At 38.1% G+C, this 11,529-nt stretch overlaps 1 pseudogene; it reads right to left on the bottom strand.

Annotated features, from left to right (window-relative positions):
- Positions 1-8,741: 8,741 nt before the first annotated feature.
- Positions 8,742-10,333, bottom strand: LOC118831190 (annotated as a pseudogene).
- Positions 10,334-11,529: the final 1,196 nt, after the last annotated feature.

The following is an 11,529-nucleotide window of genomic DNA, read 5'->3' as shown; positions in this document are numbered from 1 at the left end:
TCATCAGTGGTGAATTCACCCTCTTCATTTTTGACACTAGTAAATTGTTTTTTTTCTTTCTTTTTTTTAAATCAAATTAATCAAAAGACATCTATTTTATTGTTGGGTTTTTTTTTACAAAACCAACTTTTAATTTTATTTATTAGTTCAGTCTTTTTCTTAATTTCAACTTTATTAATCTCTTCTTTGATTTTCAGAATATCTAATTTGGTATTTAATTAAGGATTTTTAATTTTTTCTCTTTCTAGTTCAGGGGTGGAGAACCTTTGGCCATGAGGCCCTCTGGGTCCTCAAGTGTGGCTCTTTGACCAAATCCAAACTTAATAAAAGGATTTATTCTGTAAAACTTGGACTCAGTCAAAAGGTCACATGTGTTCTTGAGGCCACAGGTTTCCCCATCCTTGTCTTGCTTTTTTAATTGCATCCCCAATTCATTGGTCCCCTCTTTCTCTATTATATTGACATAAGCACTTAGAGATACAAAATTTCACCTAAGAGTTGCTTTGGCTGCATCCCATAAGTTTGGGTATATTGTCTCATTATTGTCATTCTCTTTAATGAAATTTTTTATTGTTTCTATGATTTGTTGTTTCACTCATTCTTTAGGATTAGAGTATTTATTTTTCAATTAATTTTAGTCTATCTTTCCTTGGCCCTTTATTATGCATAATTTTATTGCATCATGATCTGAGAAGGACGCATTTAATACTTCTGCCTTTCTGCATTGGATTGTGAGGTCTTTATGCCCTAATACAACAGTTAATCATTATTACAACATTGCTGTCACTGTTCATAATAAGTTACCAGTTCTTCTCATTTCCCTTTGCATCAATTCATTTAGGTCTTGCTATATTTTTTTTTCTGAAACCACACCCTTCATCATTTCTTATAGCACAATAATACTCCATCACAATCATATATATATATATATATATATATATATATATATATATATATACCTATATATATATAAACATATATATATACCTCTATATATACATATATATATATAGGTAATTTTCCTTTTTTTATTTCTTTGGTGTATAGACCTAGTAGTAGCATTTCTGGGTCAAAGGGTATGCATAGTTTTACATCTCTCCAGGCATAGCTTCAAATTCCTCTCCAGAATGGTTGGATCAATTCACAACTCCACCAAAACTTTATTAGTGTATCCATTTTTCTTCAGCTCTTCCAGCATTTGTCATTTCTGATAAGTGTAAGTGCGTACCTCAGAGATGTTTTCATTCGTATCTCTCTTTTTTCATGACTATGAATAGCTTTGATTTCTCCTGGAAACTGCCTATTCCTATCCTTTGGAAGGGTTCTTGTTTTTTTTTTTATAAATTTGACTCAGTTCCCCATATATTTGAGAATGAGATCTTTATCAGAGAAATTTGGTATAAAATTTTTGATATTGCTTCATTGCCTATGTTACTTTTATCCAAACATAGCTTCTCTGATTATCTCTTTTGTTTAATCTGGTCTATTTTTTATTTTCTTTTTTTGGGGGTGGGGGGAGGTGAAGCAATTGGGGTTAAGTGACTTGCCCAAGGTCACACAGCTAGTAAGTGTCAAGTGTCTGAGGCTGGACTTGAACTCAGGTTCTCCTGACTCCAGGGCCAGTGCTCTATTCACTGCACCACCTAGCTGCCCCTAATTAGGTCTATTTTTACTTTGTCTTTTATCTGAGATCATGATTAATACCCCCTATTTTACTTCAACTGAAGCATAATAGATTCTACTCTAACCCTATATTTTAACTGTCTATGTCTTTCTGTTTCAAATGTGTCTCTTGTAAAGAACATATTGTTGGTTTCTGGTTTCTAATCATCCTGCTATCTGCTATCTGCTTCTGGGTGAACTCATTCCATTCACATTCAGTTATGATTACTGTGTACTTCCCTCCATCATATTTTCTTCTGTTCACCTTCCTCTCTCTCTTTTTATCCTGCCCCTTCTCAAAAGTCTATTTGGCTTCTGACCACTGTCAAATCCACCCTCCCTTATATCACTCCCCTCCCCATATCTCTTATCCTTTTCTCTTCCTATTTCCCTATTTGGTAAAATAGATTTCAACTGAGTGATTATATATTAGTCTCTCTTTGAACCAATTCCAATGAGAGTGAAGTTCAAGCATTTTCCACCACCACCACCCCTATTTTCTCCTAAACTATAAAAGCTCTTGTTTGCAAGACTCTTTATATGAAAAAAAAATCCCATTCTACCTCTCCTTTCCCCCTCTCCTAGTACATCCCCCTTCCTCGCCCTTTTACTTTTTGGAGATCATTCCAAAATTGACTCACACTCATGCTCTCTGTCTATGTAGACTGATAATGATAAAGTTCTTAGGAGTGACATGTATCATATTCCTACACAGGAATATAAACAATAATTTTAAGTGTCATAATTATTCTCTCATGTTTACCTTTTTTATATGTTTATCTCGAGCCTTGTATTTGAATATCAAATTTTCTATTCAGCTCTGGTCTTTTCATCAGGAATGCTTGAATGTCCTCTATTTCTTTATATGTCCATTTTTTCTTCTGAAGGATTATACTCAGCTTTGCTGTATAGGATATTTTTGCTTATAACGCTAGCTCCTTTGAACACCATATTCCAAATTCTTAATTCCTTAAACATGGGAGCTGTTATATCTTGTGTGATCTTAACTGCAGTTTAGTGATATTTGAATGGTTTCTTTCTACTTGCTTTCTGTATGTTCTCCTTGACCTGGGAGCTCTGGAATTTAGCCCTAATATTCCTAGAATTTTTACTTTCAGTGAAGTCTTTAAATTTCTATTTTATTCTCTGGTTCTAGAATATAGGGCAGTTTTGCTCAATAATGTCTTAAAATATGATGTCTAGGCTCTTTTTTGATCATGACTTTCAGGTAGTTCAATAATTCTTAAATTATCTCTCCTAGACCTGTTTTCTAGATCAGTTGATTTTCTGATGAGATATTTCACATTTTCTTCTCTTTTTTCATTCATTTGACTTTGTCTTTTTGTTCCTCGATGTTTCATTGAGTCATTAGCTTCCAGTTGCCTAATTCCAATTTTTAAGGAATTATTTTCTTCAGCAAGCTCTTGTACCTCTTTCTATATTTGGCCAATTCTGCTTTGTAAGGAGTTCTCCTTTTGTGGATTTTTGTACCTCTCTTACCAATTCTCTTTTTATAATTTTCTTGTATCATTCTCATTTCTATTCTCAGTTTTTCCTCTGCCACTCTTATCTCTTTAACCCCTCCAGGAATTTTTGTTGGGCTTGGGTTCCATTAGTATTTTTCTTTGAGGCTCTTTTTGTGGCTGTTTTCACATTGTTGCCTTCTTCTGAATTTATGTCTTGGTCTTCCCTGCCACCACAGTAGCTTTTTATGGTCAAGCTCTTTTTGTTGTTGTTTGCTCATTTGTCTAGCCTGTCTCTTCAATTTGAATTTTATTTAAAAGTTGGGCTCTGCTCACCTAGGGGTGAGGAGGCACTGTCCCAAGCTTCACACTTTTTTGTGCTGCTGTTTTCAGTACTGGTTATGAGGGTCTGCAAGTTTTCAAAGTGGCGTGATCCAAGGAGAGGTGTGGTCATGCTCTTCTGGTCATTAGCCAGGAAGGACACCTGCTTCCCTGTTGCCACAAGTGCTAGCATTCCTCCTCAGCACTAGAGCTGCAATCAGGGTCCCTGCTCCCTTATGGCCAACCACAGGCATATCTTTCCACCTTGGAATTGCAACCCAGAATTGTGTATACACAATAGAGTTGCCAATCATCACCAGCTTTACCCAGTGCCAGCAAAGTGTCCCCATAATCTCTTTCTGATCAGTTGTCTCACCCCCTTACCATCTCTGAGCTAAGAACTCCTGAAGCTGCTGCTGTTGCTATTCCAACCACCTCAAAGGCCCAAAGCTGCTACTCCCGCCATACCCCAGGCCGTCTCTCACCCCACATCATAGACCTCTCCTGCCCATCTCCTATGTTGTTTTAGACAGGAAAAATGTCTCACTCTGACTTTTTGTTGCCTTTGCTGCTTCAAAAATTGATTTGAGGATTCATTTTAAAGTTGTTTGGAGGGGAATATTGGGAGAACTCAGTTGGATTGCTGCCTGAGCTCCACTACCTTGGCTCTGCCTCTGTTAATCTTTTTTGTATTATATGGTGAGGTCTCACTCTTCACTTTACATTATCCTTAGCACTGAAGTGGTTTAACTAATCAGCCCTCTGAGATTAATTATTATATACAATATATGTACATATATGATAATTAATTATTAATAACTAGTGCTTACATAGCACTATAAGTTAGGTGTAAAAAGTTGTTACCTCATTTGATCTTCACAACAACCCTATGAAGAAGGTACTATTATTATTCCCCATTTAACAGAAGAAGATGATGATGATGATGATGATGAAGACGATGATGATGATTAATCCCCATTTTACGTATCCAGAGATTACCGGTGAATAGAATAAACACTGATGTTAGATACATATTCTCCATTACTATTCTCTTCCTTTGCCGTTGTGAGAGTGTGACATCTGCTCAGGTTACTGATTATCCTCTCTCCTCTGGTTTCAGTCCCACATTTGAAACTCAAAGAAAAGCACATTTGAATTTTCCTGCGTTGAGACCTGACATTTTCTACTTTATGTAACCTTTGCAACAGAAGCTCCTTTCTGAAACAAAATGGTGGAGGTATTCTTTGAGGAACTCTCACTTCTATGGCTCATTGACCCCACCCTGAGAGAACACAAAAGTCTGTTCAAATCCATCTCTATATTCTACTCCAGGTGAGCACATGTTGATTCCACCAAAATTTACTCCTCACTGCTATGTAGAAAGCTGCTTCATACTTGCCTCAATCCTTGCTACTGAATCCTTCAGAATTTGGAGAATCACTTCCACTCTCTTTCAATGTCTTTCAATCTCCCATCCTTCTCCAGGTCACTGGGGCTGGTTTATACAAACTACCCTTGGGTGATCTCCAAAAGCTGGAGGGACAGAGTAGAGCCACTGGCCCCGGCAACTTCTCTCGATGTGGTCACCTGGGACTCCAGGGAGTGGAACAACTCCTCTCTATGTTTTCACCCTCTTTTCATTTCAGTCAATCTGTATGATATAATTATCTAGCTAGTTCTTGTTGTCTCACTGAAGGCCTGCTTTAGTTTACAAAATGGAAATGGGCAGAGATGTGAAAGAAAGGGCCTTTGCCTTAAACCCAAATCTAAGCTCTGACATTTACTAGTGTGAACATGGACATGTCATTTAAGCACCCTGAGCCTCAGTTTCTTAATCTGTAAAAGGAGAATGATAGCACTTGGACCGTCTAACCTTGTAGAGTTGTTTGATGGAAGCACTTTGTAAACTGCAAAATGCTATTGAAATAAGGTTATTATTATTATCAGTAACAAAAATAACAAATCTGGGGAGTATCTTGAAATTGTATCTTATAAATATCAAGATCTGAGAATAGATACCCATCAACAAATTATTCTGGCAAACAGAAAGCAAAATTTAATTTGAGGAAAATATTGAGCAGCTGGAATCTAGAAACAGCGCCTAAATGACAAATAGAACTAGTTCCAACTCTGCCATAAATAGTGTGGTTGCAGAGAGAATTATTGGTTATGTCATAAAAGGCTACATGATAATGATGGAAAGAGCATTGAACTTGAGAGTCAAAACACCATGTTAGATTCTGGCTCCAAAATGTCCTAGATGTAGGGCCTTAAAATTTGCCTACTTTCTCTGCCTTAATTTTTCTTACATGTAAAAGGGGCATATTAACACTCCTTTTAACTAACTCAAAAGGCTGCTGTGAGCATCAAATGAGAGGATATATGTAATGCATTTTATAATTATAAAGCGCTATGTAAATGGATTGCTTTTAATTCTGAGACTACATAAAGACATGTAGCTACTTACCTCCATGTCTGCTCTATGAAAACAGACCCCTTAGCAAAGGGCATATTAAAATTCTAATGATAATAATTCACACTTGCACATCCCTTCCAAAATGCTTTCACATTATTATCTTATATGATTCTCTCACAGCTGCTCTATGGATTATGTAGTGAAGGAAGGAATTAATATTTTCTTTTGACAAAGGACCAAATGGAGGTCTTGATTGAACAACTTGCCCCAAGTCGCACCATAAGAAAATGGCAGACCCTGGACTACGACTCAGATTTTGTGGCCCAATCTTCATTCTACTAGACACCACTGCCTCTGAAAGACACTGTGTCCCATTTGCTGATGCCTTTTCTAAAGTGTGGAGCCCAGAACTGAACAGACTATTTCAGATGTGTTCTAGAGTTTAATTGGTTGATTGTCTTCTACTTAATGAATCTTACAGCTTCAAGTGAACACAAGAAATCATCTCATATACCAGATGCCTCCTAGTAAGCAAAGTATTATTATTCATTTTTGATAAGTGAGGCAACCAAACCCCAGAATAGTGAAATGAATGACCTGAGATTAAACAGTGTTTGTTATTTTAGTTAATTAATTAAAAAGTGTTGTTCAGTTATGTCTGACTCTTCATGACCCTATTTGAGGTTTACTTGGCAAAGATACTAGAGTGGTTTGCCATTTCCCTCTCCAGCTCATTTTACAGATGAGGAAACTGAGGCAAGTAGAGATTAACTAATTTGCCCGGGGTCACACAGCTAATCAGTAATCTGAGGTCAAATTTGAACTCAGGTCCTCCTGACTCCAAGCCCGGCATTCTGTCCACTGTACCACTTAGCCAGGATTAAAACTTAGGTCTCCTAGGTCCCAGTTCTTTCTACTATACTTTCTACTATAACATAAGCAAAAGAAAATGGGCTTGAGCTTCAACGGACCTTCCCAGACTTAAATCATATGACTTCCCCTTATAAATGCCACATAGCCAAACTTACCTTCCTGCTGTTCTGCATATACACCATTCTATCCCCAGTATGCCCAGGTTGCCAGCCTTGCTTGGGGTATACTCCCCTCTTCCCTGCCTTGTAGAATGCTTCACTTGTTTCAAGGATACACTCAACTGCCACCTCCTATATGAAACCTACGCCGATGCCTCAAATACTAGTCCCTTTTCCAGTGTTTGCTTTATATTTACTCTCTATGTATTTTGTATATACTTTTCTGTGAGTCTGTTTCATCTTCCCAATAGATGATTGTCCTCCTTGAGGACAGGGATGCTTTAATTTCTGTCTTTGTTTCCCTAGCACCTAGCACAATGGCACTCAATAAGGTACTGAATGAATGAGGGAATGAATGAATGAAGCTGATTCCTGCCCACAAGCCAACTCTATGAAACTCAGATGACATGGACTTGTCTTAGTCCCCTTTCTCTTGTCTCACCTGCCTTAAAAGAGAGATAAGAAGTCAGGAAGCAACCCAGGAGGCTTTCCTTTCTTCCTGGTGCCCAAAGCCTGACAGAGCAATCAAAGAAAACTGGTAAAAGAACTTGAGGAGTTAGGCTGGGGCAATGGCAGAGATCGATGTTTTCATGAAGGCTTCCTGCCTTCTGGGAAGAGATTAACAGGGTGAAGAAGAAAAATTCCACAGTCCAAGAGACCAAATCAGATTACTTTCAGGAACACTGTTCTATAAAGTCATGTCCCATTTGATCAGAAAGGGAAAAGTCTCTGGGCTGGATCTTTGATCATCCAGCTGATATTCCCTTCCCCAAATCTGCTGAGGGCCTGGGCCCTCGGGTAAAACACAATAAATTTTCAATTAATTAATTAATTGAAAAATTAAACAATAATAAATAAATGAAATAAATTAAAAAATAAATAAAATAAAAAGCATAATTCACACTGTACTTTCATCCAGAGATCTGGACCAGATGGAGCCAAAAGGTCCTAAACACTCAAGTGGAAGCAGTGAATATTTGTTCCCATTACTTCACTGATATTGGGGAAAGGAAAGGGAGGGTGGCAAGGGAAGGCCCTCCACTACTGAGACTCAGGATGTATAATCTTTTGTTCCTGGAGAAGAAGACTCTGGTTTCTTTACTCAGTTGATGTCATTGGTCATTGATTAAAATTTTCTTGTGCTTATTTCAAAATGATGATTTTTATGGTTATTGGTACAAGGGGTTTCTATATCCCCCTAGAAATTTCAACTCATACAGACACACTAATGAGGTGGCTGAGCTCATTAGTCCCTTTTGGTCTACAGGACAGGATTCTTTTTTCCAGTTCCTTAGCTCATCATACCACATAGACAACCTAGGGGGTAAACAGAGAAGTGTAGTAGAAAGAAGCCTGGAAGTCAAGACACTTAGCCTCTGGTCTGGACTGTGACAGTAACTGGCTGAATGGTTTGAGAAAAAGCCATTTCAATTCTCTGTGACTCAGTTTTCTCCTCTGTAGTAAAAGGGAAGCAGAGTTAATCTTTTTCCCCCTAAAAATGGTCTGGAGGTTTCGGTAGACTGGAAACTCAATTGGGGTCAGCAGTATAGTCTGGCCCATCCTGGATCACTGCCTTGTCAAGGCAAAGGGCCTTGTTTAAAAGCATAATGAAACTATGAGCTATGCCATGCAGGGTTATCCAAGATTGACAGGTCTTAAAAAAACAAATATTTACTACTTTTATTAGACCGTATTGACAGTTTTTGAATAGATGACAACTGGAAGCCCAGGCATAAGGACTCAGAAAACAAAATCTTCCAGATAAATAAGTATTCCACAGGGCAATACTCTTCCACCACAGCTGCACAAAATATGTCTGTACTAGACAGATGCAGTATGTTAACAAGATTACTGAGTATTCACCACATCATCAATCTTGAGAATGCTTTAGACTGCTTCAGTAGGTAGGGTCAGAGCACTGACTGACACCAACAAAGGTTGAACTACTAGTTACCCCCAAATGTTGGAAATTCCACCATTTCAGACATTAATCCCTGCAGTGGTCTCTCCCTGAGCCTGCTGATTTTTTAATTCTGCTACAGTAGAAATGGGATTAAGGCCTGCATTTTCAGCTAGAGTAGATGGAATGACTTCCAACCATCTGCAAAAGCACGGACACAGTATGACTCCATCCCACTCAAAGTGCATGAATATTCAGTTAAACCCAAGGCCAGCTCTATCTCTAGAGCACTGCCTCCTGCAATCAGCGCTCTCTATTTTACTAAACAGCGAATAACACATAAAGAATCATGAATTGAATACTCAGCTTCTTCAATCACCAATTTGTTAGATCCATGAACAATGGTAACTGTCCAGGGCTTGCATAACCTGTAATTTTGAGCAGTTTGCCAGAACCATTAAGTTGACCTCTTCTGCTAGCTCAGCAGAGCTGAGCATTTCAGGAGTGAACCGATCAATATTGGTGACCAGTTTGGTTCCAATCATCTTACAAATAAATTCAATGTCTTCTCTTTCAATATCTGTAACCACCATAATCTTCATTTTGTTTAGGAAATGTAATGCAAGATCACAAAGAGCATCCCTTAAAATAGATTTCTGTATGAGAAGCACATTGCATCCAGATTTCTTAATTTGCTTCACTAAAATGAGAATATAAGCTCTCTCTTCTTGCAATTCTCTGTCCATTTGAGCATAGTCAGAAACTACAATGTGATTATTCAGATATGTTTTAGGGGCAGATAAACAGAACTGATTAAGACCAATCTTAGCTTTCTCAACTCTGGTTATGCCCATACTGGTCATCTTCTGAGTTAGGACCAATCTTTCCACCAGTTCATAGTCTTCAATTGTCCCCCCAAGCTTCTTAACTGTTTTAATTTCTTGAAGATCTACCCTAGAAGCTGTTGTTGAGTCAATCACCTTCATCATGGCATCTATACTCATTGGAGAAAGCAAGCTTGAGTACTGAGATACAACCTTTGAATTTAGTGAAGTGGTCACACTATTTGGCAACGTTTCTCTGTCATTCAGTTCCATTGGCTGTGCCATTTTACTTAAAATTTTAACACCTCTATCCAAAGCTTTTTGGAATGATTCTGAAATGATGGTTATGTGAATCCCCTTTTGAAGAAGTTTGGTACAGAAATCCAAAAGAGATCCAGCAATGGTAACAACAGAAGCATCACCTGCTTCAATACCTTGAGCTTTGGAGAGCTCCACCAACATGCTGGCTGCTGGATGCAAGACCTGCATTTGTTTCAAAATTGTAGCATCATCACTGGTAAGAGTCACATTACTTTTTCCATTTTGAATCATTTTGTCCATTCCTTTTGGTCCAAGGCTGGTTCTAATCACATCTGTAACCACTTTGAAGGCATGTTGCTGAAGGAGATCTGGACCAGTTTGTCCTGGTCCTGGTAAGTGCCTCTTCACCTGATTCCATTAAGCCCATTGTGGCTGGGACCCATGTTCTCTGACATAGTCAGTCAGGCTCAGTACAGCGCTGTGGACACAGATTGTGTCCAGCCCGTGGACTAATGGTCTTCAGTCAATGCCTCCATGAAGCTTCCAGAAAGCAGAGCTGGTGCCTGACACAGTGGAAAGCTCTGACAAAAGATAATCCCCTGGAGAAAGAAATGGCAAACCCCTCCAGTATCTTTGACAAGAAAACCCCATGTACTGTATTAAAATGATAAAACTTTCAATACCAGAAAATGAGCCCCTCAGGTTGGAAGGTGTCCAACACACTACTGGGGAAGAGCAGAGGACAACTTCAAGTAGCTCCAAAGCTAATGAAGTTGCTGGGCCAAAATTGAAAGGAAGCTGTGAGTGTGTCTGGTGAAAATAAGAAAGTCTGATTTTACAAGACAGGTTGGATGTGTTCAAACAGGAGATAGAAAGATTAAATATTAACATATTGGGTGACAGTAAACTTAAATGGATGGGAATCTGTGAATTTAATTCAGGTGATCATTACATATACTACCGTGGGCAAGAATCCCTTAGAAGAAATGAAGTAGCCCTCATAGTCAATAAAAGGGTGAAAAAAAAAACAATACTGGGGTATAATCTCAAAATCACAGAATCATATCTATTCAAATCCAAGGCAAACCATTCAACTTCACAGTAATACAGATCAATGATCCAACCACTGATGCAGAAAATGCTAATGTTATTCAGTTCTATGAAGACCTACGGCATCTTCTAGAAATAGCACCCAAAAAAATATGTCACATTCACATAGGGGATTGGAATGCTAAAGTAAGAATTCAAAAGATAATTAGCCTTGGAGTACAAAATGAAGCAGGACAGAGACCGACAGCATTTTGTCAAGATAACTCGCTGGTCATAGTAAACACTCTTTTTCAACACCCAAAAGATGGCTCTACACATGGGCATTACCAGATGGTCAATATAGAAATCAAATTGATTATATACTTTGCAATCAAAGATGTAGAAACTATATACAGTTAAAATAAGACTGGAGCTGACTATGGCTCAGATTACTATATTTTTATTGCAAAATTCAGGCTTGAATTGAAGAAAATTGGGAAAACCATCAGACCATGTAGGTGTGACCTAAATAACCTCCTTTATGAATATGAAGTGGAGGTGATGAATAGATTTAAGGAATTAGATCTCATAGATAGAGTGCCTGAAGAACTATGGACAGAAA

The sequence above is a fragment of the Trichosurus vulpecula genome, chromosome 9 (genome assembly GCF_011100635.1).
Source record: "Trichosurus vulpecula isolate mTriVul1 chromosome 9, mTriVul1.pri, whole genome shotgun sequence".
Lineage (NCBI taxonomy): Eukaryota > Metazoa > Chordata > Mammalia > Diprotodontia > Phalangeridae > Trichosurus > Trichosurus vulpecula.
Note: the sequence above shows the minus strand (reverse complement) of the source record. Positions and strands in the feature narration are given on the sequence as shown.